General features: G+C 39.1%; 1 protein-coding gene across 6 annotated transcripts in view; it reads left to right on the top strand.

Moving 5' to 3' along the window:
* LTBP1 (latent transforming growth factor beta binding protein 1) overlaps positions 1-22,207 on the top strand; it is a 737,180-nt gene that overhangs the window by 21,256 nt on the left and 693,717 nt on the right. The gene's annotated exons all lie outside the window — the stretch shown is intronic.

Below are 22,207 nucleotides of genomic sequence, written 5' to 3'. Positions count from 1 at the left end.
GTCTTATACAATATTTGTCCTTTTGCCTCTGACTCATTTCGCTCAGCATAATGCCTTCCAGGTTCCTCCATGTTATGAAATGTTTCATAGATTCCTCACTGTTCTTTATCGATGCGTAGTATTCCATTGTGTGAATATACCACAATTTATTTACCCATTCATCCGTTGATGGACATCTTGGTTGCTTCCAGCTTTTTGCTATTGTAAACAGAGCTGCAATAAACATGGGTGTGCATATATCTGTTTGTGTGAAGGCTCTTGTATCTCTAGGGTATATTCCGAGGAGTGGGATTTCTGGGTTGTATGGTAGTTCTATTTCTAACTGTTTAAGATAACGCCAGATAGATTTCCAAAGTGGTTGTACCATTTTACATTCCCACCAGCAGTGTATAAGAGTTCCAATCTCTCTGCAGCCTCTCCAACATTTATTATTTTGTGTTTTTTGGATTAATGCCAGCCTTGTTGGTGTGAGATGGCATCTCATCGTAGTTTTAATGTGCATTTCTCTAATGGCTAATGATTGAGAGCATTTTCTCATGTATCTGTTGACTGCCTGAATATCTTCTTTAGTGAAATGTGTGTTCATATCCTTTGCCCACTTCTTGATTGGGTAGTTTGTCTTTTTGTGGTTGAGTTTTGACAGAATCATGTAGATTTTAGAGATCAGGCGCTGGTCGGAGATGTCATAGCTGAAAATTCTTTCCCAGTCTGTAGGTGGTCTTTTTACTCTTTTGGTGAAGTCTTTTTTCAGATGAGCATAGGTGTTTGATTTTTAGGAGCTCCCAGTTATCTGGTTTCTCTTCATCATTTTTGGTAATGTTTTGTATTCTGTTTATGCCTCGTATTAGGGCTCCTAATGTTGTCCCTATTTTTTCTTCCATGATCTTTATCGTTTTAGTCTTTATGTTTCGGTCTTTGATCCACTTGGAGTTAGTTTTTGAGCATGGTGTGAGGTATGGGTCCTGTTTCATTCTTTTGCAAATGGATATCCAGTTATGCCAGGACCATTTGTTAAAAAGACTATCTTTTCCCCAATTGACTGACACTGGTCCTTTGTCAAATATCAGCTGCTCATACGTGGATGGATTTATATCTGGGTTATCAATTCTGTTCCATTGGTCTATGTGCCTGTTCTTGTACCAGTACCAGGCTGTTTTGACTACTGTGGCTGTATAATAGGTTCTGAAATCAGGTAGAGTGAGGCCTCCCACTTTCTTCTTCTTTTTCAGTAATGCTTTGCTTATCCGGGGCTTCTTTCCCTTCCATATGAAATTGGTGATTTGTTTCTCTATCCCCTTAAAATATGACATTGGTATTTGGATCGGAATTGCGTTGTATGTATAGATGGCTTTTGGTAGAATAGACATTTTTACTATGTTAAGTCTTCCTATCCATGAGCAAGGTATGTTTTTCCACTTAAGTATGTCCTTTTGAATTTCTTGTAGTAGAGCTTTGTAGTTTTCTTTGTATAGGTCTTTTACATCCTTGGTAAGATTTATTCCTAAGTATTTTATCTTCTTGAGGGCTACTGTGAATGGTATTGATTTGGTTATTTCCTCTTTGGTGTTCTTTTTGTTGATGTAGAGGAATCCAAGTGATTTTTGTATGTTTATTTTATAACCTGAGACTCTGCCAAACTCTTCTATTAGTTTCAGTAGTTTTCTGGAGGATTCCTTAGGGTTTTCTGTGTATAAGATCATGTCATCTGCAAATAGTGATAACTTTACTTCCTCCTTACCAATCCGGATACCCTTTATTTCTTTGTCTAGCCTAATTGCCCTGGCTAGGACTTCAAGTACGATGTTGAATAAGAGGGGTGATAAAGGGCATCCTTGTCTGGTTCCCGTTCTCAAGGGAAATGCTTTCAGGTTCTCTCCATTTAGAGTGATATTGGCTGTTGGCTTTGCATAGATGCCCTTTATTATGTTGAGGAATTTTCCTTCAATTCCTATTTTGGTGAGAGTTTTTATCATAAATGGGTGTTGGACTTTGTCAAATGCCTTTTCTGTATCAATTGATAAGATCATGTGGTTTTTATCTTTTGTTTTATTTATGTGATGGATTACATTAATGGTTTTTCTGATATTAAACCAGCCTTGCATACCTGGTATAAATCCCACTTGATCATGGTGAATTATTTTTTTGATGTGTTGTTGGATTCTATTGGCTAGAATTTATGTTGAGGATTTTTGCGTCTATGTTCATGAGGGATATAGGTCTGTAATTTTCTTTTTTTGTAATGTCTTTACCTGGTTTTGGTATCAGGGAGATGGTGGCTTCATAGAATGAGTTGGGTAGTATTCCGTCATTTTCTATGCTTTGAAATACCTTCAGTAGTAGTGGTGTTAAGTCTTCTCTGAAAGTTTGGTAGAACTCTGCAGTGAAGCCGTCCGGGCCAGGGCTTTTTTTTGTTGGAAGTTTTTTGATTACCCTTTCAATCTCTTTTTTGTTATGGGTCTATTTAGTTGTTCTACTTCTGAATGTGTTTGTTTAGGTATGTAGTGTTTTTCCAAGAATTTATCCATTTCTTCTAGGTTTTCAAATTTGTTAGAGTACAATTTTTCATAGTAATCTGAAATGATTCTTTTAATTTCATTTGGTTCTGTTGTGATGTGGTCCTTCTCGTTTCTTATTCGGGCTATTTGTTTCCTTTCTTGTATTTCTTTAGTCAGTCTAGCCAATGGTTTATCAATTTTGTTAATTTTTTCAAAGAACCAGCTTTTAGCTTTGTTAGTTGTTTCAATTGTTTTTCTGTTCTCTAATTCATTTAGTTCAGCTCTAATTTTTATTATTTGTTTTCTTTGGGTGCCTGATGGGTTCTTTTGTTGCTCACTTTCTATTTGTTCAAGTTGTAGGGACAGTTCTCTGATTTGGGCTCTTTCTTCTTTTTGTATGTGTGCATTTATCGATATAAATTGGCCTCTGAGCATTGCTTTTGCTGTGTCCCAGAGGTTTTGATAGGAAGTATTTTCATTCTCCTTGCAGTCTATGAATTTCCTTATTCCCTCCTTGATGTCTTCTATAACCCAGTCTTTTTTCAGGAGGGTATTGTTCATTTTCCAAGTATTTGATTTCTTTTCCCTAGTTTTTCTGTTATTGATTTCTAGTTTTATTGCCTTGTGGTCTGAGAAGATGCTTTGTAATCTTTTGATGTTTTGGACTCTGCAAAGGTTTGTTTTATGACCTAGTATGTGGTCTATTCTAGAGAATGTTCCATGTGCGCTAGAAAAAAAAGTATACTTTGCAGCAGTTGGGTGGAGAGTTCTGTATAAGTCAATGAGGTCAAGTTGGTTGATTGTTTTAAGTAGGTCTTCCGTGTCTCTATTGAGCTTCTTACTGGATGTCCTGTCCTTCTCTGAAAGTGGTGTGTTGAAGTCTCCTAGTATAATTGTGGAGGTGTCTATCTCACTTTTCAATTCTGTTAAAATTTGATTTATGTATCTTGCAGCCCTGTCATTGGGTGCATAAATATTTAATATGGTTATGTCTTCCTGATCAATTGTCCCTTTTATCATTATATAGTGTCCTTCTTTATCCTTTGTGGTGGATTTAAGTCTAAAGTCTATTTTGTCAGAAATTAATATTGCTACTCCTCTTCTTTTTTGCTTATTGTTTGCTTGATATATTTTTTCCATCCTTTGAGTTTTAGTTTGTTTGTGTCTCTAAGTCTAAGGTGTGTCTCTTGTAGGCAGCATATAGATGGATCGTGTTTCTTTATCCAGTCCGTGACTCTCTGTCTCTTTATTGGTGCATTTAGTCCATTTACATTCAGCATAAATATAGATAAATAAGTTTTTAGTGCTGTCATTTTGATGCCTTTTCATGTGTGTTGTTGACAATTTCATTTTTCCACATACTTTTTTGTGCTGAGACGTTTTTCTTAGTAAATTGTGAGATCCTCATTTTCATAGTGTTTGACTTTACTTTAGTTGAGTCGTTACGTTTTTCTTGGCTTTTATCTTGAGTTATAGAGTTGTTATACCTTTTTGTGGTTACCTTATTATTTACCCCTATTTTTCTAAGTAAAAACCTAACTTGTATCGTTCTATATCGCCTTGTATCACTCTCCATCTCCAGTTCAATGCCTCCTGTATTTAGTCCCTCTTTTTGATTATTGTGATCTTTTACCTATTGACTTCCATGATTCCCTGTTATGTGTATCATTTTTTTATTTTTATTTTTTTTATTAATCTTAATTTGTTTTTGTGATTTCCCTATTTGAGTTGATATCAGGACGTTCTGTTTTGTGTCCTTGTGTTGTGCTGATATCTGATATTATTGGTTTTCTGACCAAACAATATCCTTTAGTATTTCTTGTAGCTTTGGTTTGGTTTTTGCAAATTCTCTAAACTTGTGTTTATCTGTAAATATCTTAATTTCGCCTTCATATTTCAGAGAGAGTTTTGCTGGATATATGATCCTTGGCTGACAGTTTTTCTCCTTCAGTGCTCTGTATATGTCGTCCCATTCCCTTCTTGCCTGCATGGTTTCTGCTGAGTAGTCTGAACTTATTCTTATTGATTCTCCCTTGAAGGAAATCTTTCTTTTCTCCCTGGCTGCTTTTAAAATTTTCTGTTTGTCTTTGGTTTTGGCAAGTTTGATGATAATATGTCTTGGTGTTTTTCTTTTTGGATCAGTCTTAAATGGGGTTCGATGAGCATCTTGGATAGATATCCTTTCGTCTTTCATGATGTCAGGGAAGTTTTGTGTCAGGAGTTCTTCAACTATTTTCTCTGTGTTTTCTGTCCCCCCTCCCTGTTTTGGGACTCCAGTCACCCGCAAGTTATCCTTCTTGATAGAGTCCCACATGATTCTTAGGGTTTCTTCATTTTTTTAAATTCTTTTATCTGGTTTTTTTTCAGCTATGTTTGTGTTGATTCCCTGGTCCTCCAGATGTCCCTTGTTTCATTTTTTTGCAGGTGGATATCCAGTTATGCCAGCACCATTTGTTGAAGAGACTGTCTTTTCCCCATTTAACTGTTTTGGGGCCTTTGTCAAATATCAACTGCTCATATGTGGATGGATTTATGTCTGGATTCTCAATTCTGTTCCATTGGTCCATGTATCTGTTGTACCAGTACCAGATTGACTACTGTGGCGGTATCATAGGTTCTAAAATCGGGTAAAGTAAGGCCTCCCACTTTGTTCTTCTTTTTCAATAATGCCTTATTTATCCGGGGCCTCTTTCCTTTCCATATAAAATTGGTGATTTGTTTCTCCATCTCATTAAAGAATGTCCTTTGGATTTGGATGGGAATTGCATTAAATGTGTAGATCACTTTTGATAGAATAGGCATTTTTATAATGTTAAGTCTTCCTATCCATGAGCAAGGTATGTTCTTTCACTTAAGGTAAGTCTCTTTTGGTTTCTTGCAGAAGTGTACTGTAGTTTTCTTTGTATAAGTCTTTTACATATTTGGTAAGATTTATTCCTAAGTATTTTATCTTCTTGGGGGCTACTGTAAATGGCATTGATTTGGTGATTTCCTCTTCGATGTTCTTTTTGTTGGTGAAGAGGAATCCAACTGATTTTTGTATGTTTATCTTGTATCCTGAAACTCTGCTGTACTCTTCTGTTAGTTTCAGTAGTTTTCTGGAGGATTCCTTACGGTTTTCTGTGTATAAGATCACGTCATCTGCAAATAGAGATACTTTGACTTCTTCCTTGCCAATCTGGATACCCTTTATTTCTTTATGTAGTGTAATTGCTCTGGCTAGTATTTCCAGCACAATGCTGAATAAGAGTGGTGATAAAGGGCGTCCTTGTCTGATTCTCGATCTCAATGGGAATGTTTTCAGACTCTCTCCATTTATGATGATATTGGGTGTTGGCTTTGTATAAATGCTCTTTATTACGTTGAGGAATTTTCCTTACATTCCTATTTTGCTGACAGTTTTTATTATGAATGAGTGTTGAACTTTGCCAAATGCCTTTTCTGTATCAATTGATAAAATCATGTGATTCTTGTCTTTTGTTTTATTTATGTGGTGGATTACATTAATTGTTTTTCTAATGTTGAACCATGCCTGCATACCTGGTATGAATCTCACTTGGTCATGGTGAATTATTTTTTTGATATGTTGTTGAATTTTATTGGCTAGAATTTTGTTGAAGATTTTTGCATCTATATTCGTGAAGGATATAGGTCTCTAATTTTCTTTTCTTGTGGTATCTTTACCTGTTTTTGGTATCTGGGATATGTTGGCTTCATAGAATGAGTTTGGTAGTATTTCATCCTTTTCTGTGCTCTGAAATACCTTAATAGTAGTGATGTTAACTGTTCTCTGAACGTTTGGTAGAACTCTGCAGTGAAACCGTCCGGACCAGGGCTTTTTTATGTTGGGAGTTTTTTGATTACCTTTTCAATCTCTTCTTTTGTTATGGGTCTATTTAGTCATTCTACCTCTTTTTGTGTAAGTTTAGGTAGGTAGTGTGTTTCTAGGAATTCATCCATTTCTTCTAGGTTTTCAAATTTGAGTATAGTTTTTCATGGTAATCTGATATGATTCTTCTAATTTCAGTTAGGTCTGTCGTACTATCGCCCATCTCATTTCTTATTTGGGTTATTTGCTTCCTCTCCTATTTTTCTTTTGTCATTTTGGCCAAATGTTTATCAATTTTGTTGAGTTTTTCAAAAAACCAGCTTTTGGTCTCATTAATTCTTTCAGTTGTTTTTCTGTTTTCTATTTCATTTAGTTCAGCTCTAATTTTTATTATTTTTCTTCTTGTGGCTGTGGGTTTCTTTTGTTGCTCTCTTTCAATTTGTTCAAGTTGTAGGGATAGTTCTTTGATTTTGGCCCTTCCTTCTTTTTGGATGTGTACGTTTATTGATATAAATTGGCCTCTGAGCACCACTTTTGCTGTGTCCTAAAGGTTCTGACAAGAAGTGTTTTCGTTCTCATTGGATTCTCTGAATTTCTTTAGTCCATCCTTAATGTCTTGTATAATCCAGTCTTTTCTGAGCAGGGTATTGTTCAGTTTCCAAGTGTTTGATTTCTTTTCCCATTACTGATTTCCACTTTTATGGCCTTATGATCAGAGAAGATGCTTTGTAATATTTCAGTGTTTTGGATTCTGCTAAGGCTTTCTTTATGAGCTAATATGTGTTCTATTCTAGATAATGTTCCATGCGCGCTAGAAAAGAAAATATAGTTGGTTGCTGTTGGGTGGAGTGTTCTGTATATGTCCACAAGGTCAAGTTGGTTGATTGTGGCATTTAGATCTTCCATGTCTTTATTGAGCTTCTTTGTGGATGTCCTGTCCTTCACCGAAAATGGTGTGTCAGAGTCTCCTACTATTATTGTGGAGCTGTCTACCTTACTTTTCAATGCTGATAGAGTTTGTTTTATGTATCTTGCAGCCCTGTCATTGGGTGTATAAATATTTAATATGGTTATATCTTCTCGTTGTATTGTCCCTTTAATCATTATATAGTGTCCTTCCTTATCCTTTCTGATGGATTTAACTTGAAAGTCTATTTTGTCAGAAAGTAATATTGCCAGTTTTGCCCCTTTTTGATTGTTGTTTCCGTGACACATTTTTTTCCCCATCCTTTGAGTTTTAGTTTGTTTGTGTCTCTAAGTCTAAAGTGTTTCTCTTGTAGGCAGCATATAAACGGATCATGTTTTTTAATCCATTCTGCCACTCTCTGTCTCTTTATTGGTGCATTTACTCCATTTACATTCAGGGTCATTATGGATAGGTATGAATTTAGTGCTGTCATTTTGATGTCCTTTTTTTGTGTGTTGACAGCTTCTTTTTCCCACTTGATTTTATGTGCTGAGTAGATTTTCTTTGTATGTTGTCCTTTTCTCATATTTGTTGTTGATTTTGTTTCTGCTGAGTCTGTATTTTTCCCTTGTATTTTATTTTGATGAGTAGGATAGTTTGTTTCCTTTGTGGTTACCTTATTATTTACCCGTATTTTTCTTACTTTATAACTGACTTTTATTTCTTTGTATCTCCATATCTTCCTGTCCATATGGAAGGTGTATGATTATTTTTCTTAGTCCCTCTTTATTATTTTAATGTTGTCTTCTTTTATATAATAACATTGCCATTACCCTATGTTGGGCTTTTTTTTTTTCATCTTGCTTTTTTTTTTTTTTTTTGGATTTCCCCATCTGGGCTGACTTCTGGTTGCTCTGCCCAGTGTTCTAGCCTTGGGTCGATACCTGAAATTATTGATTTTCTCACCAAGGAACTCCCTTTAGTATTTCTTGTAGTTTTGGTTCGGTTTTTACGAATTCCTTCAACTTGTGTTTATCTGGAAATGTCTTAATTTCACCTTCATATTTAAGAGGCAGTTTTGCTGGATATGTGATTCTTGGTAGGCAGTTTTTTTCCTTCAATTTTTTAAATATGTTCCCATTGCCTTCTTGACCGCATGGTTTCTGCTGAGTAGTCAAAGCTTATTCTTATTGGCCTTCCCTTGTACGTGACTTTTATCCCTTGCTGATCTTATAATTGTCTCTTTATCTTTGGTTTTGGCAAGCTTGATTATAATATGTCTTGGTGACTTTCTTTTAAGATCTACCTTATGTGAAGTTCAATGAACATCTTGGATAGATATCTTCTCATCTTTCACAATATCGAGGAAGTTTTCTGCCAACAAATCCTCAACAATTTTCTCTATTTTCTGTTATCCCTCCCTGTTCTGGCACTCCATTTACTCGTAGGTTATTTCTCTTGATAGAATCCCACATGATTCTTAAGGTTTTTTTCATTTTTTAAAATTCTTTTATCTTATTTTTCTTCAAATATATTAGTGCCAAGTGATTTATCTTTGAGTTCAGAAATTCTAGCTTCTACTTGCTCAATTCTGTTCCTCTGACTTTCTATTGAGTTATCTAATTCTGTAATTTTATTGTTAATCTTCTTTTTTTTTTTTAATCTGCATATGGATTTTTCCAGCTTGTTAAACTTTTCATTATGTTTGTGAATAATCTTTCTGATTTCTTCAGTTGCTTTTTCTGTGTGTTCCTTGGCTTGTTCTATATATTGCCTCATTTCCTTCCTGATGTCTTGAAGGGCTCTGTATATTAAACTTTGTATTCTGGCTCTGGTAATTCCAGGAATGCACTTTCATCTAGAAGATCCCTGGATTCTTTGTTTTGAGAGCCTGTTGAGGTGATCATGGCCTGTTTCTTTATGTGACTTGGTATTGACCTTTGTCTCCGAGCCATCTATAAGTTATTGTATTAGTTTATGCTTGCTTACTGTGTCATAGATGCTTGCTTTGTTTTGTTTTGTTATACCCCTATGGGTTGCTTGAGTGAGCTAGCTTGATTATTTTCACCTTTGGAGCTCTGAAGTCCTGTCCCCAGCTGGATAGAGCTGTTATCAGGTATATCAGTCTAGGAGTCCATTCAGTTTTCTTGTATGAATTCAGGTTTCCAGGTAGCTGATATCAAGTGTGTGGTACAGGCTCTGTCCTACAGTCTTAGAGGGGTAGGGGTGATTGGCGTATATACCCGTATCTGATTGCAGCATGGGGTCACACTCTGAACAGGCAGGGGGCTGGGTACCGACCCCCAAGTGTCTCTGAGGAAAACGCGTCTCTGTTCCCTAGAGCGTGCTGGTGGGTGGGCTCTACAGAAGGACCATGGCCACTGAAAATTTTTGATGTAAGGACTGGGAGGTATCAGTTATCCCTGGACCCTGTCTCGGGTGGCTGGGCGACCCAAGTGGAGCCACCAGTCCTTAGGTCCCTGTTGTGGGTAGGTGAGGACTTTGTTTAATAGGCAAAGCAATGTCAAACGTCAAACACCACCCCTCTGCCGCACCTCTGAAATGGTTGGAGTTTGCCAACAAGGGTCTGTTCTCCCGAAGTAGGCCCACACAGGTCCATGCAGACGGGAAAGGTGCTCAAGGTCCATGGACCATTTATGCCTGGATAGGAGCCGCTTCTGTTCTGAGCTCCCCCAGTTAATGGAGGTAGCAAGTTATCTTTTCCCATCACTTGGAAATTTTTTCCTTCCCCAGGGCCGGCAGGATGGCTCCAGGAGCTCACCGGCATCTATCTCAGGCCTAGGGATTCAGCTGCTGAAGCTGGGTTGGGGTGGGGGTGGGGTGCGGTAAAATATATGCAAGTACTTAGCTTTTGCCGAGAGCGTCGTTCTGCTCAGGTTCTGGAGGTGTGAGTGGGCTGTGTGGCTGACTGCTTCTCCCTGAGGAAACTGCCGCCAAATGCTAGGACCAGCCCGCCTCCTCCGCCCCAGCTCCAGGAATGGTGCCTGAGGACTCCCCGCGATTCAGGTCCGGTAACTCCTCTCCGCTTCTGAACGGTCTCTTCCTTCCCCCTGCCCCTCAGTTCGTTGTCTAAGCTTGCCTTTGATGCTTAAGGTTCTCAGGTTGTCACAAATATACTCGTTTCACTTGTTTTTCCGGGTCTTTGTTGTAAAGAGGGCTCGACGGAAGCTTCTGTCTATTCTGCTATCTTGGCTCCGCCTTCTTCACATTTTTTTCAAGGTCGTGCTTATCATGGTGTGTTGCCCAGATCCCCACCATCAGAACCTCCTGTGGGAGGTGTTACAAATGCTGGTTCCTGGGTCTAGCTCCAGACCTACTGAATTAGAACCCCTGGTGGGGTATATCCTATGGCCCTCATTTTAACAAGCACCCAGCTTCTGGTCTACTCTGAAGTCTGAGAACCTTGAGTTTAAAGTATGTATGCTGAAAAAATGTCAAAGGCCAGAGGTGATGAGAAGAGTTTTACAGAATTAATCAAAGTTGCCAATTAGCGAATGTGACATTTTATTTCTGAGGCAAGTACCATTAACTCATTTTCAGAATGGCTTAAAAGTAAAACAGAGAGCAAGCCCTTGTCCAGAACAAGCCTTCAGCCTGGGCAGGGACATGCTTCCTTGTGTGGAGATCAGAAAGTTTAGAGGGAGAGGGGACAAGGCATTGCTAATCGGACGTTCCTTGGGGTCATGTTGACTCAGTCCTGGAAGTTGCTGGAGGAATGCATGAAATGTTTGGAAACAGCCCAGTTAAGAATTTCAGCAATGGCACACACTTTTTTTTGTGTGTATGTGCTCCAAAGGTTTTATTTTCTTCTATTTTACTTATTTTGTTGTTGATATTGTTGAGACTGTACACAGCAAAACATACACCAGTTCAGCAGCTTATGTGTATACAATTCAGCGATACTTATTCCATTCTTCGAGTTGTGCGACCATTCTCACCCTTCTTGTCTGAGTTGTTCCTCCCCCATTAACATAACCTGACTGCCCCCAAAGGTTCCTATCTGATCTTTCCAGTTGCTGTTGTCAGTTTGATCCCACATAGGTAGTTCTTAAAAGAGCATAATGCTCAAGGTGGATTTTTTTTTACTAGTGAAGCTAAACTATTGTTCGGATTTAAGAAGACTTCAGCGGATATTTTTGGTTTAAGGTTTAAAGGCAATAGTTTCAGGGCTCCATAGGGTTTTTAATGGCTGATTTCTCGGATGTAAGTTACCAGGCCTTTTCTTCTTAGGTGCCTCTGGGTAGACTCCAACCTCCAACTTTTCAGTTAGCAGTGCATGTGTTAACAGTTTGCACCACTCAGGGACTCTGGATAGCTTCTTCAAAATGCAAATCTCCTCCAGGATCATCTCCTACTTAAAACTCTCCCTAGAGTTATCTTCACATTTAGGAAGAAGGCAAGGGGGCGCAGAGGGGTGCTCACGTCTCCACTCTGACACACCAGCTTTTTCTCAGTCTCCTTTATTCACCTCACTTGTCCTCACCACACAGTCTCTGCTTCTGCTGTTCCCTCTGCCTGGAACTCCCCACCCACCCCACCCCTGCCTTGCCTCATTGGTGCTTTCTCATTTTTCAGGTTTCAAACCATATCATCTTCTCCAGAGCCTTCCCTGACCTCTCAACTAGGTCAACCCCCCCGCCCCCCGGGTGCTCTTGGCACCCAGCACCCCTCTCCATAGCCCTTGTCAGAGTTGCATATGTTTGTGAGGTTTCCTTGTGTGGTTATTGGATGAGTACCTGCCTCCCACACTAGATCTTAAGCTCCAGAAGGGCAGGAACCGGGATGGAATTTCATTTTCCCTCCATTGTCTCCATGGCATGTGGCACAGTGCCAGGCAAACAATGTTGTTGTTGTAGATTGCCAGGCCTTTCCTTTTTTTTTTTTTTTAATTTTTATTGTGCTTAAGTGAAAGTTTACACATCAAGTCGGTCTCTCATACAAAACCTTATCTACTCCTTCTTATGTACTCCTAGTTGCTTTCCCCTTAATGAGACAGCACATTCTTTCTCTCCACCCCGTGTTTCTGTGTCCATTCAGCCAGCGTCTGTCCCCCTCGGCCTTTACATCTCCCCTCCAGACAGGAGCTGCCCAAATAGTCTCATGTGTCTACTTGATCTGAGAAGCCCACTCCTCACCAGTATCATTTTCTGTCTTGTAGTCCAGTCCAGTCCCTGTCTGAAGAGTTGGCTTTGAGAATGGTTCCTGTCTTGGGTTAACAGAAGGTCTGGGGACCATGACCTCTGGGATCTCTCTGGCCTCAGTCAGACCATTAAGTCTGGTCTTTTTACTAGAATTTGGGGTCTGCATCTCAGTGCTCTTCTGCTCCTTCAGGGATTCTGTGTTGTGCTCCCTGTCATGGCAGTCATCGGTTGTAGCTGGGCACCTTCTACTTCTTCTGGTCTCAGGCTGATGTAGTCTTTGATTTATGTGGCCCATTCTGACTCTTGGGCTCATACGTACCTTGTGTCTTTGGTGTTCTTCATTCTGCTTTGCTCCAGGTGGGTTCAGACCAATTGTTGCATCTTAGATGGCCGTTTGCTAGCGTTTAAGACCCCAGATGCCGCTCTCCAAAATGGGATACAGAATGTTTTCTTAATAGTTTTTATTATGCCAGTTGACCCAGATGTCCCCTGAAACCGTGGTCCCCAAACCCCTACCCCTGCTACCCTGGCCTTTGAAGTGTTCAGTTTATCCAGGAAACTTCTTTGCTTTTGGTATAGTCTAGTTGTGCTGACCTCTCCTGTATAGTGACACACTTTTTATTATGTTTGTATTTAGGAAAAGAATTGCCTATTGTAAGGCTAAGATTCTTTGTAGAAAGAATTCAAGAAGGAGTTGGTTTTTCCTGAAAAATAGGGACTATTTTCTTCATTGTGTATCTTTTTTTTCTTTCTACAAAGTACATTAACGCAAAGATGCTGCCTGATTATAGAAGAAAAACAATCTTTAAAAAATATGAGGTGCTTTCCTGGTAGAAAGGTAATTCTGTTTTGGAAAGCTTGTTTGAATCATTGGTTCTTGTGGTAATAGTTATGCCTAGTTAAAATTAGCTAATACTTTATCTTCTCTTCTCAATGCTAGCATGTAACTATTTCCAAATACCTGCATGTTACTTTTCATGAACCAAAAACCAAACCAAACCCAGTGCTGTTGAGTTGATTCCGACTCATAGCAAACCTATAGGACAAAGTAGAACTGCCCCACAGAGTTTCCAAGGAGCGCCTGGCGGATTCGAACTGCCGACCCTTTGGTTAGCAGCTGTAGCACTTAACCACTACGCCACCAGGGTTTCCCTTTTCATGAAGCATCCATATTTTTAAATACCATGTAGACAAGACTGTAATTCTAGGAAACGGTGTTAAATTTTTGAAAAGAACCAAATTTGAGGAATTATTTAAAAATACAAATTTATAAGAAAAATACACATTTTTAAGAAACTTATCTCAAGAAGAAAGGCCTAGTGATGTATTTCTGAAATATCAGACATTGAAAACCCTTTGGAGCACAGTTCTACTCTGACACATGTGGGGGTCACCATGAGTAGGAGTTGGCTTGACAGCAGCTGGTTTGGTTTTTGATTTTTAGTCTCAGATGGGTAAACATTTTTTTTTCCTTAAACAACTGCTAATAGTTTTATAGCTGAGTTATTTTTGTGCACATGTCCTTAGGGGTCTGTTTCTTATTTTCGCTTCAACCTTTCATTTTATTTCACCAACTTTACAAAGTACCTACTATATTGGAGGCCTTGTGCTATGGGCTAAAAAGACTAGTAAAAAAAATAATCCCCTTCCTGGTTTTGGTTTTACTGGGTTGGTCTGCAGAGCTTACAGTTCAGTGGAAGGATCAAGATAATTATAACACTAAGAATGTGGCAAACACACCCTAAGGTGACCCCAAATGAGCCATACCCTTGTATAATCCCCTCCCCTTGAGTATGGACAGAACCTGTGACTTGCTTCTAGCTGGATAAAATATAGCAAAGGTGATGGGATGTCACTTCCTTGATTAAGTTATGCTGTACACGACTGCCATAGCAGAATGGACCGAGAGGTTCCTTGTTTTCTTTGCTGAAGTAAGCTGCCATGTTGTGAACTGCCTCAGGAGGGGATCACATGGCAGGAAACTGTGGGCAACCTCTAGGACCTGAGGCAGCCTCCAGCTGACGCCTAGTAAGCTGAGGCCCTTGGCTTTGTGGCTATATGGAAGTAAATTTTGCCAGTAGCCTGCATGATCTTGGAAGAGGATTCTTCTCCATTTGAGCCTCAGATGAGACTACGGCTAGCTAATACCTTGATGGCAGCTTTGAGAGACCTTGAAGCACAGGACCTGGTAAAGCCATGCTGAGACTCCTGACCCACAGAAACTGAGATAATAAACGTGTGTTGTCCTAGACCATCAAAATTGTGGTAATTTGTTATCCACTAATAGAAAATGAATACAAGAAAGAACATGTAATTCCAGAAGAGTGGCCCAGACCCAGGGCTCATTCATTGATCTGACAAGCATCTATTTAAACACATTCTGTGTATCATCTACTTGCCCAGCAACTGGAAGTACAAAAATGAATAAAATATGGTCATATCTTCAGGTGACTCTCAGTCTGGAGTAATGGGGGTTTGAGGGAGGGAGGCTGCTGTCTTTGGAGAAATGCTAGAGTAAGAAGTGTTTAAGATGGGTTTTTGAGGATAGAGAAGATTTGGACTTGGGGGTCTGTTTGGTAGAAAGGCCCTTCGTTCAGGTAATGGATGGTGCTGGCTGTATAGTTTGGCTGGGAAATGTGTTCTTTGGTTACACTTTGGAGGATTTGGATTTGCTTTAACTACAAATATTTATTGAAGTACAGAAGAACACCATTTCAGTAGAGTAATAAGGCAAAATCATGAATTAAAGCATGGAGGTCTGTGGTCAAAGTAGAAAACATTAAATTTTACTTTAAGAATAAGAAAATTGTAAATCATAAGGCATCTGAAGCATGCTCTGATGAATCTTCCCTTTTATTGAAGTCCTCAATTGGATCATTGGATCATAAAGCCAGACTCTCGGAACACTGGATAATTTTCTTCTAAGAAACTTCTTTTATGGCCTTTTTCCCTATAGAGTAGGATTTGGGGTAATGAAGATACCACCTTGCATCTGTTAAGTTCTTAGCATTTTAGGATGCTCAAGGGAGGCCCACCAGGGAGCCTCTTTTTTTTTTTTTTTTAAATAATATTTTATTGTGCTTTTTTTTTTTTTAAGGTGAAAGTTTTCACAGCAAATCAGATTTCCATTTAATAATTGCTACACAGATTATTCGGTGATATTGGTTACATTTTTTACAGTGTGTCGTCATTCTCATTCATTCTGTTTTGGTGATACCATTTCTAGTACTCTAGTTTCCCTACACCCTAACCTTCTCGTCTTTGCTTTAGAGTAGTTTTTGACCAATTGGACTCATATAGATGATTTTTGAAAGGAGCTTATTACTTATGGAGGATATTCTTTATTTTATGACCCATTCTGTTATTTAGCTAAAAGGTGACCTCAAGGATAATTTTGGTTTATGGTTTAAAGAGTATCGCAGGGCAACAGCCTCGGAGACTTCTCCAGTCTCAACTGGTCCAGTGAGTTTGGACTTTTTAAGAATTTGAGTTCTTTTCCACATTTTTTTTTCTCCCCTTCTATCAGGATCCGTAGGAGTCCTGGTGGTGCAGTAGTTAAGCACTCAGCTACTAATCAGAGGGTTGGCAGTTTGAACCCACCAGCTACTCCACGGAAGAAAGATGTGGCATTCTGCTTCTGTAAAGGTTACAGCCTTCGAAACTCCATGGGGCAGTTCTACTCTGTCTCGTTGGGTTTCTATGAGTTGGCATTGACTTGACGGCAATGCTTTTGGGGGTTTATCAGGACTCATCTATTACAGCCCTGATCAGAGCAGTCCGTAATGGTAGCCAGGCACCATCCAGTTCATCTGGTGTCAGGGTAGATGAGGCCGTGGTTCATGTAGACTGTTAGTCCTGTAGACTACTTTCTTCTCTGAGTCTTTGGTTTCCTTCTTTCTCTTTTGTTCTAGTCAAATAGAGACCAAGAATTGTATTCCTCCAGGGAACCTCTTCAAAGATGTCATTTTCAGGAAGTACCTCTCATGATAGAATGTGGTGTCAGTGACAGGGTGACTCCAAGCTCAGATTCCTGGGTGTGTCAGTACAAAAAGACGCTAGTGTGTGTCTTCTGCCATACGTACCTGAACAAGCATATGACTGGTTCTGCTGTATTACTAGTGATCATCTCATTCTACTGCTGATATTATAAATGGTTTTGATCAAGCCTCTCTCTCTCTCTTTTTTTCTTTTTTGCAACTGAATACATTTCAAGTTTTCCTTTCATCTTTCCTTGCAACATTTCTCATCACTCAGTTTGATAATAAAAACATGGCTTTGAAGGGCCCTCTGATCTTGTGAAATCTCCTCTCCTGATGGTCTTTCAAAAGAGAAGAGCAACTCTTCTCTCTGGCATGTTTTGGCTGAGCTGTACCTGCAGGTGGTGGGCTTCATTTGGGGCCTCTGGAGTCAAGATTAGACAACTGAAAGGGTATTCAAGAGCCATATCTTCTCAGCCTCCCATTTTATAGAGAAGAGCAGTAAGGGTCAAAAGAAGAGAAGTGACTTCCCTGGCTCTGCTGAACTCTGATTGCCTGTTTCTGCAGAAAGGTTAAAAAAGTTGTGCTTATCGGAAATGAATCCCTCAGACACCAGAGGAATGCAAATAATAAAAATTAGAGCAGAATTAAATGAAATAGGGAATAGAAAGCCAGTTGAAAGAATTAACAAGACCAAAAAGCTGGGTCTTTGAAAAGATCAAGAAACTTGAGAAACCATTGGCCAAACTGACAAAAGAAAAACAAGAGAGGAAGCAAATAACTGAAATAAGAAATGAGATGGGTGGTATCACAACAGACCCAAGTGAAATTAAAAGAATCATAACAGATTACTATGAAAAAGTGTACTCTTAAGAAATATGGAAACCTAGAGGAAATGAACAAATTTCTAGAAACACACTACTTCTACCTAAACTAATGCAGAGGGTAGAACAACTAAATAAACCTGTAACAAAAGAAGAGATTGAAAAGGTAATTAAAAAAACTCCCAACAAAAAAAACCCCTGGCCATGACGGCTTCACTGGAGAATTCTACCGGTCTTTCAGGGAAGAGTTAACACCATTACTACCAAAGGTATTTCAAAGCATAGAAAAAGATGGAATACTCCCAAACTCATTCTATGAAGCCAGCATAACTCTGATACCAAAACCAGGTAAAGACACCACAAAAAAAGAAAATTACAGACCAATATCCCTCATAAACATAGACGCAAAAATCCTCAACAAAATTCTAGTCAATAGAATTTAACAACATATAAAAAAAAAAACCCATCATGACCAAATGGGATTCATACCAGGTATGCAGGGATGGTTCAACATTAGAAAAACAATCAGCATAATCCATTACATAAATAAAACAAAAGACAAGAACCACATGATCTTATCAATTGATGCAGAAAAGGCATTTGACAAAGTTCAGCACCCATTCATGATAAAAACTCTTATCAAAATAGGAATAGAAGGGAAATTCCTCACCATAATAAAGGACATTTATACAAAGCCAACAGCCAATATCATCCTAAATGGAGAGAGTCTGAAGGTATTCCCATTGAGAATGGAACCAGACGAGGATGCCCTGTATCACCACTCTTATTCAGCATTGTGCTGGAGTTCCTAGCCAGAGCAGTTAGGCTAGAAAAAGAAAGCGCATCGAAATTGGTAAGGAAGAAGTAAAAGTACCTCTGCTTGCAGATGACATGATTTTATACATAGAAAGCCCCAAAGAATCCACAAGAAGATTACTGGAACTAATAAGTTTCAGCAAAGTATCAGGATACAAGATAAACATACAAAAATCAGTTGGATTACTCAATACCAACAAAGAGAACATTGAAGAGGAAATCACCAAAACAGTACCATTTATAGTAGCCACCAAGAAGATAAAATACTTAGAAATAAATCTAACCAGAGATGTAAAAGACCTATGCAAAAAAAAGTACAAGACATTACTGCAAGAAACCAAAAGAGACCTACATAAGTGGAAAAACATACCTTGCTGATGGATAAGAAGACTCAACATTGTGAAAATGTCTATTCTACCCAAAGTGATCTAGAGGTACAGTGCAATCCTGATCCACATTCCAATGGCATTTATTAATGAGATGGGGAAACAAATCACCAACTTCATATGGAAAGGGAAGAGACCCCAGATAAGTAAAGCATTACTGAAGAAGAAGAAGAACAAAGTGAGAGGCCTCACACTACCTGGTTTTAGAACCTATTATACCGCCACGGTAGTCAAAACAGTCTGGTACTGGTACAACAACAGATACAGAGTCCAATGAAACAGAATTGAGAATCCAGACATAAATTCATCTACCTATGAGCAGCTGATATTTGACAAAGGCTCACAGTCTGTTAAATGAGGAAAAGATAGTCTCTTTAACAAATGGTGTTGGCATAACTGGATATCCATCTGCAAAAAAATGAAACAAGACCCATACCTCACACCATGCACAAAAACTAACTGAAAAATTGATCAGAGACCTAAATGTAAAATTTAAAATGATAAAGATCATGGAAGAAAAAACAGGGACAACACTAGGAGCCCTAATACATGACATAAACAGAATACAAAACAATACTAACACTGCACAAACATCAGAAGAGAAACTGGATAACTGGTAGTTCATAAAAATCAAACACCTATGCTCATCCAAAGATTTCATCAAAAGAGTAAAAGGCAGCTTACACACTGGAAAAAAATTTTTGGCTACGACATATACGATCAGGGTCTAATCTCCAAAATCTACAAGGTACTGCAAAACCTCAACAACAAAAAGACAAATAACCCAATTAAAAAATGGGCAAAGAATATGAATAGGCACTTTACCAAAGAAGACATTCAGGTGGCTAACAGATACATGAGGAAATGCTCACGATCATTAGCCGTTAGAGAAATACAAATCAAAACTACAATGAGATAGCATCTCACTCCAACAAGGCTAGCATTAATCCAAAAAACATTAAATAATAAATATATATATTTTTTTTATTGGAGAGGTTGTGGAGAGACCAGAACACTTATACACTGCTGGTGGGAATGTAAAATGGTACAACCACTTTGGAAATCGATTTGGCGCTTCTTTTTAAAAGCTAAAAATAGAAGTACTATAAGATCCAGCAATCCCACTCCCTTGCAATATAGCCTAGAGAAATGAGAGCCTTCGCACAAATAGATATATGCACACCCATGTTCATTGCTGCACTTCACAATAGCAGAAAAATGGGAACAACCTGGGTGCCCATCAGTGGATGAATGGATAGATTATGGGATATTCACACAATGGGATACTATACAATGATAATAAAGAACAATGAGAAATCTATGAAACATGTCATAACGTGGATGAATCTGGAAGGCATTATGCTGAGTGAAATTAGTCTCAAAAGGACAAATACTGCATAAGGCCACTATTATAAGAACTCAGGAAAAGGTTTAAACACAGAAGAAAACATTGTTTGATGGTTACGAGGGTAGGGAGGGAGGGAGGGTATTCACTGACTAGATAGTAGACAAGAATTATCTTAGGTGAAGGGAAGCACAACACACAGTACGGGGGAAGCCAGCACAACTGGACTAAACCAAAATCTAAGAAATTTCCTGAGTACAACCAAATACTTTGAGGGACAGAGTAGCAGGAGTGGGGGTCTGGGGACCATGGTTTCAGGGGACTTCTAGGTCAATTTGCATAAGAAAGTTTATTAAGAAAATGTTCTGCTTTCCACTTTGGTGAGTGGCATCTGGGGTCTTACGAGCCATCAAATGGCCTTATGAGATGTGTCTATTGGTCCCATCCCACCTGGAAGAATGGAGAATGAAGAACACCAAAGACACAAGGAAAATATGAGCCCAAAAGACAGAAAGAGCCACATAAACCAGAGACTCTATCAGCCTGAGACCAGAAGAAGTAGATGGTGCCCTGCTACAGCTGATGATTGACCTGACAGGGAACACAACAGAGAGTCCCTGATGGAGCAGGAGAAAAGTAGGATGCAGAGCTCATATTCTAGTAAATACAGGAGACTTAATGTTCTGACTGAGACTGGAGGAACCTTGAAAGACATGGCCCCTGAACTCTGCTAACCCAGAACTAAAACCATTCCCAAAGCAACCTCTTCAGAAAAAGATTAGACTGGACTATGAGACATAAAATGACAGTTGTGAAGAGTGCTTCTTAGTTGAAGTAGAAACATGAGACTACATGGGCAGCTCCTGTCCAGATGGGAAATCAGAAGGCCAAGAGGGACAGGAGCTGATAGAATGGATGTGAGAAATCAGGGGTGGAAAGGAGGAATGTGCTGTCACATTATAGAGAGAGCAACTGGGGTCACATGACTATGTGTGTATGAACGTTTGTATGAGAAACTAATGTGAGCTGTAAACTTTCACTTAAAGCACAATAAAAAAAAAATTATGTGTATTATTTCCCTGTTGTTGTTAGGTGCTGCCATGGATTGAATTATGTCCCCCCCCCCAAAATGTGTGTATCAACTTGGTTAGGCCATGATTCCCAGTATTCTGTGGTTGTCCTCTATTTAGTGATTGTAATTTTATGTTAAAGAGGATTAGGGTGGGATTGTAACATGGCCCTTACCCAGGTCACATCCTTGGGATATGGCCTGCACTACCTTTTATCTCTCAAGAGATAAAAAGGAAAGGGAAGCAAGCAGATAGTTTGGAACCTCATACCACCAAGGAAGCGCCGGGAGCAGAGTGCGTCCTTTGGACCTGAGGTTCCTGTGCTGAGATGCTCCCAGACCAAGGGAAGTCTGATGACAAGGACCTTCTTCCAGAGCTGATGGAGACAGAAAGCCTTCCCCAGGAGCTGACGGCCTGAATTTGGACTTGTAGCATACTAGACAGTGAGAGAATAAATTTCTTTGTTAAAGCCATCCACTTGTGGCATTTCTGTTATGGCAGCACTGAATGACTAAGACAGGTGCCATGGAGCAGGTTCTGACTCATAGCCACCCGGTGTACAACAGAATGAAACACCGCCTGGTTCTGTGCCATCCTCACAATTGGTCTTATACTTGAGCCTATTGTTGCAGCCACTGTGTCAATCCATCTTGTTGACGGCCTACCTCATTTTCGCTGGCCCTGTACTTTACCAAGCATGATGTCCTTCCCCCAGGGATTGCTCCCTCCTGATAACATGTCCAAAGTATGTGAGATGAAGCCTTACCATTCTTCTAATGAGCATTCCAGCTGTACTTCTTCCAAGACAAATCTGTTTGTTCTTCTGGCAGTCAATATTCTTTGCCAATACCATAATTCAAAGGTATCAGTTCTTCTTCGGTCTTCCTTAATTCATCGTCCAGCTTTCGCATGCCTATGAGGAAATTGAAAACACCACAGCTCGGGCCAGGAGCTCCTTAGTGACATCTTTGCTTTTCAATATTTTAAAGAGATCTTTTGCAGTAAGCTTGCTTAGTGCAATGTGTTGTTTGATTTCTTGACTGCTGCTTCCATGGGCATTGACTGCGGATCCAAGTAAAACGAAATCATTGACAATGTCAGTATTTTCTCTGTTTATCTTGATGTTGCTTATTGGTCCGGTTGTGAGGATTTTTGTTTTCTTTATGTTGAGGTGTAATCCATACTTAAGGCTGTGGTCTTTTATCTTCATCAATAAGCGCTTCGAGTCCTCTTTGTTTTCAGCAAACAAGGTTGCGTCATCTGCATATTGCAGGTTATTAATGAGTCTTTCTCCAATCTTGATGCCACGTTCTTCTTCATATAGTCCAGCTTCTTGGATTATTTGCTCAGCATACAGATTGAATAAGTATGGTGAAATGATATAACCCTGACACAC

The sequence above is a fragment of the Loxodonta africana genome, chromosome 26 (assembly GCF_030014295.1).
Source record: "Loxodonta africana isolate mLoxAfr1 chromosome 26, mLoxAfr1.hap2, whole genome shotgun sequence".
In the NCBI taxonomy this organism is placed as follows: Eukaryota; Metazoa; Chordata; class Mammalia; order Proboscidea; family Elephantidae; genus Loxodonta; species Loxodonta africana.
This window is presented reverse-complemented; position numbering and strand designations above follow the sequence as displayed.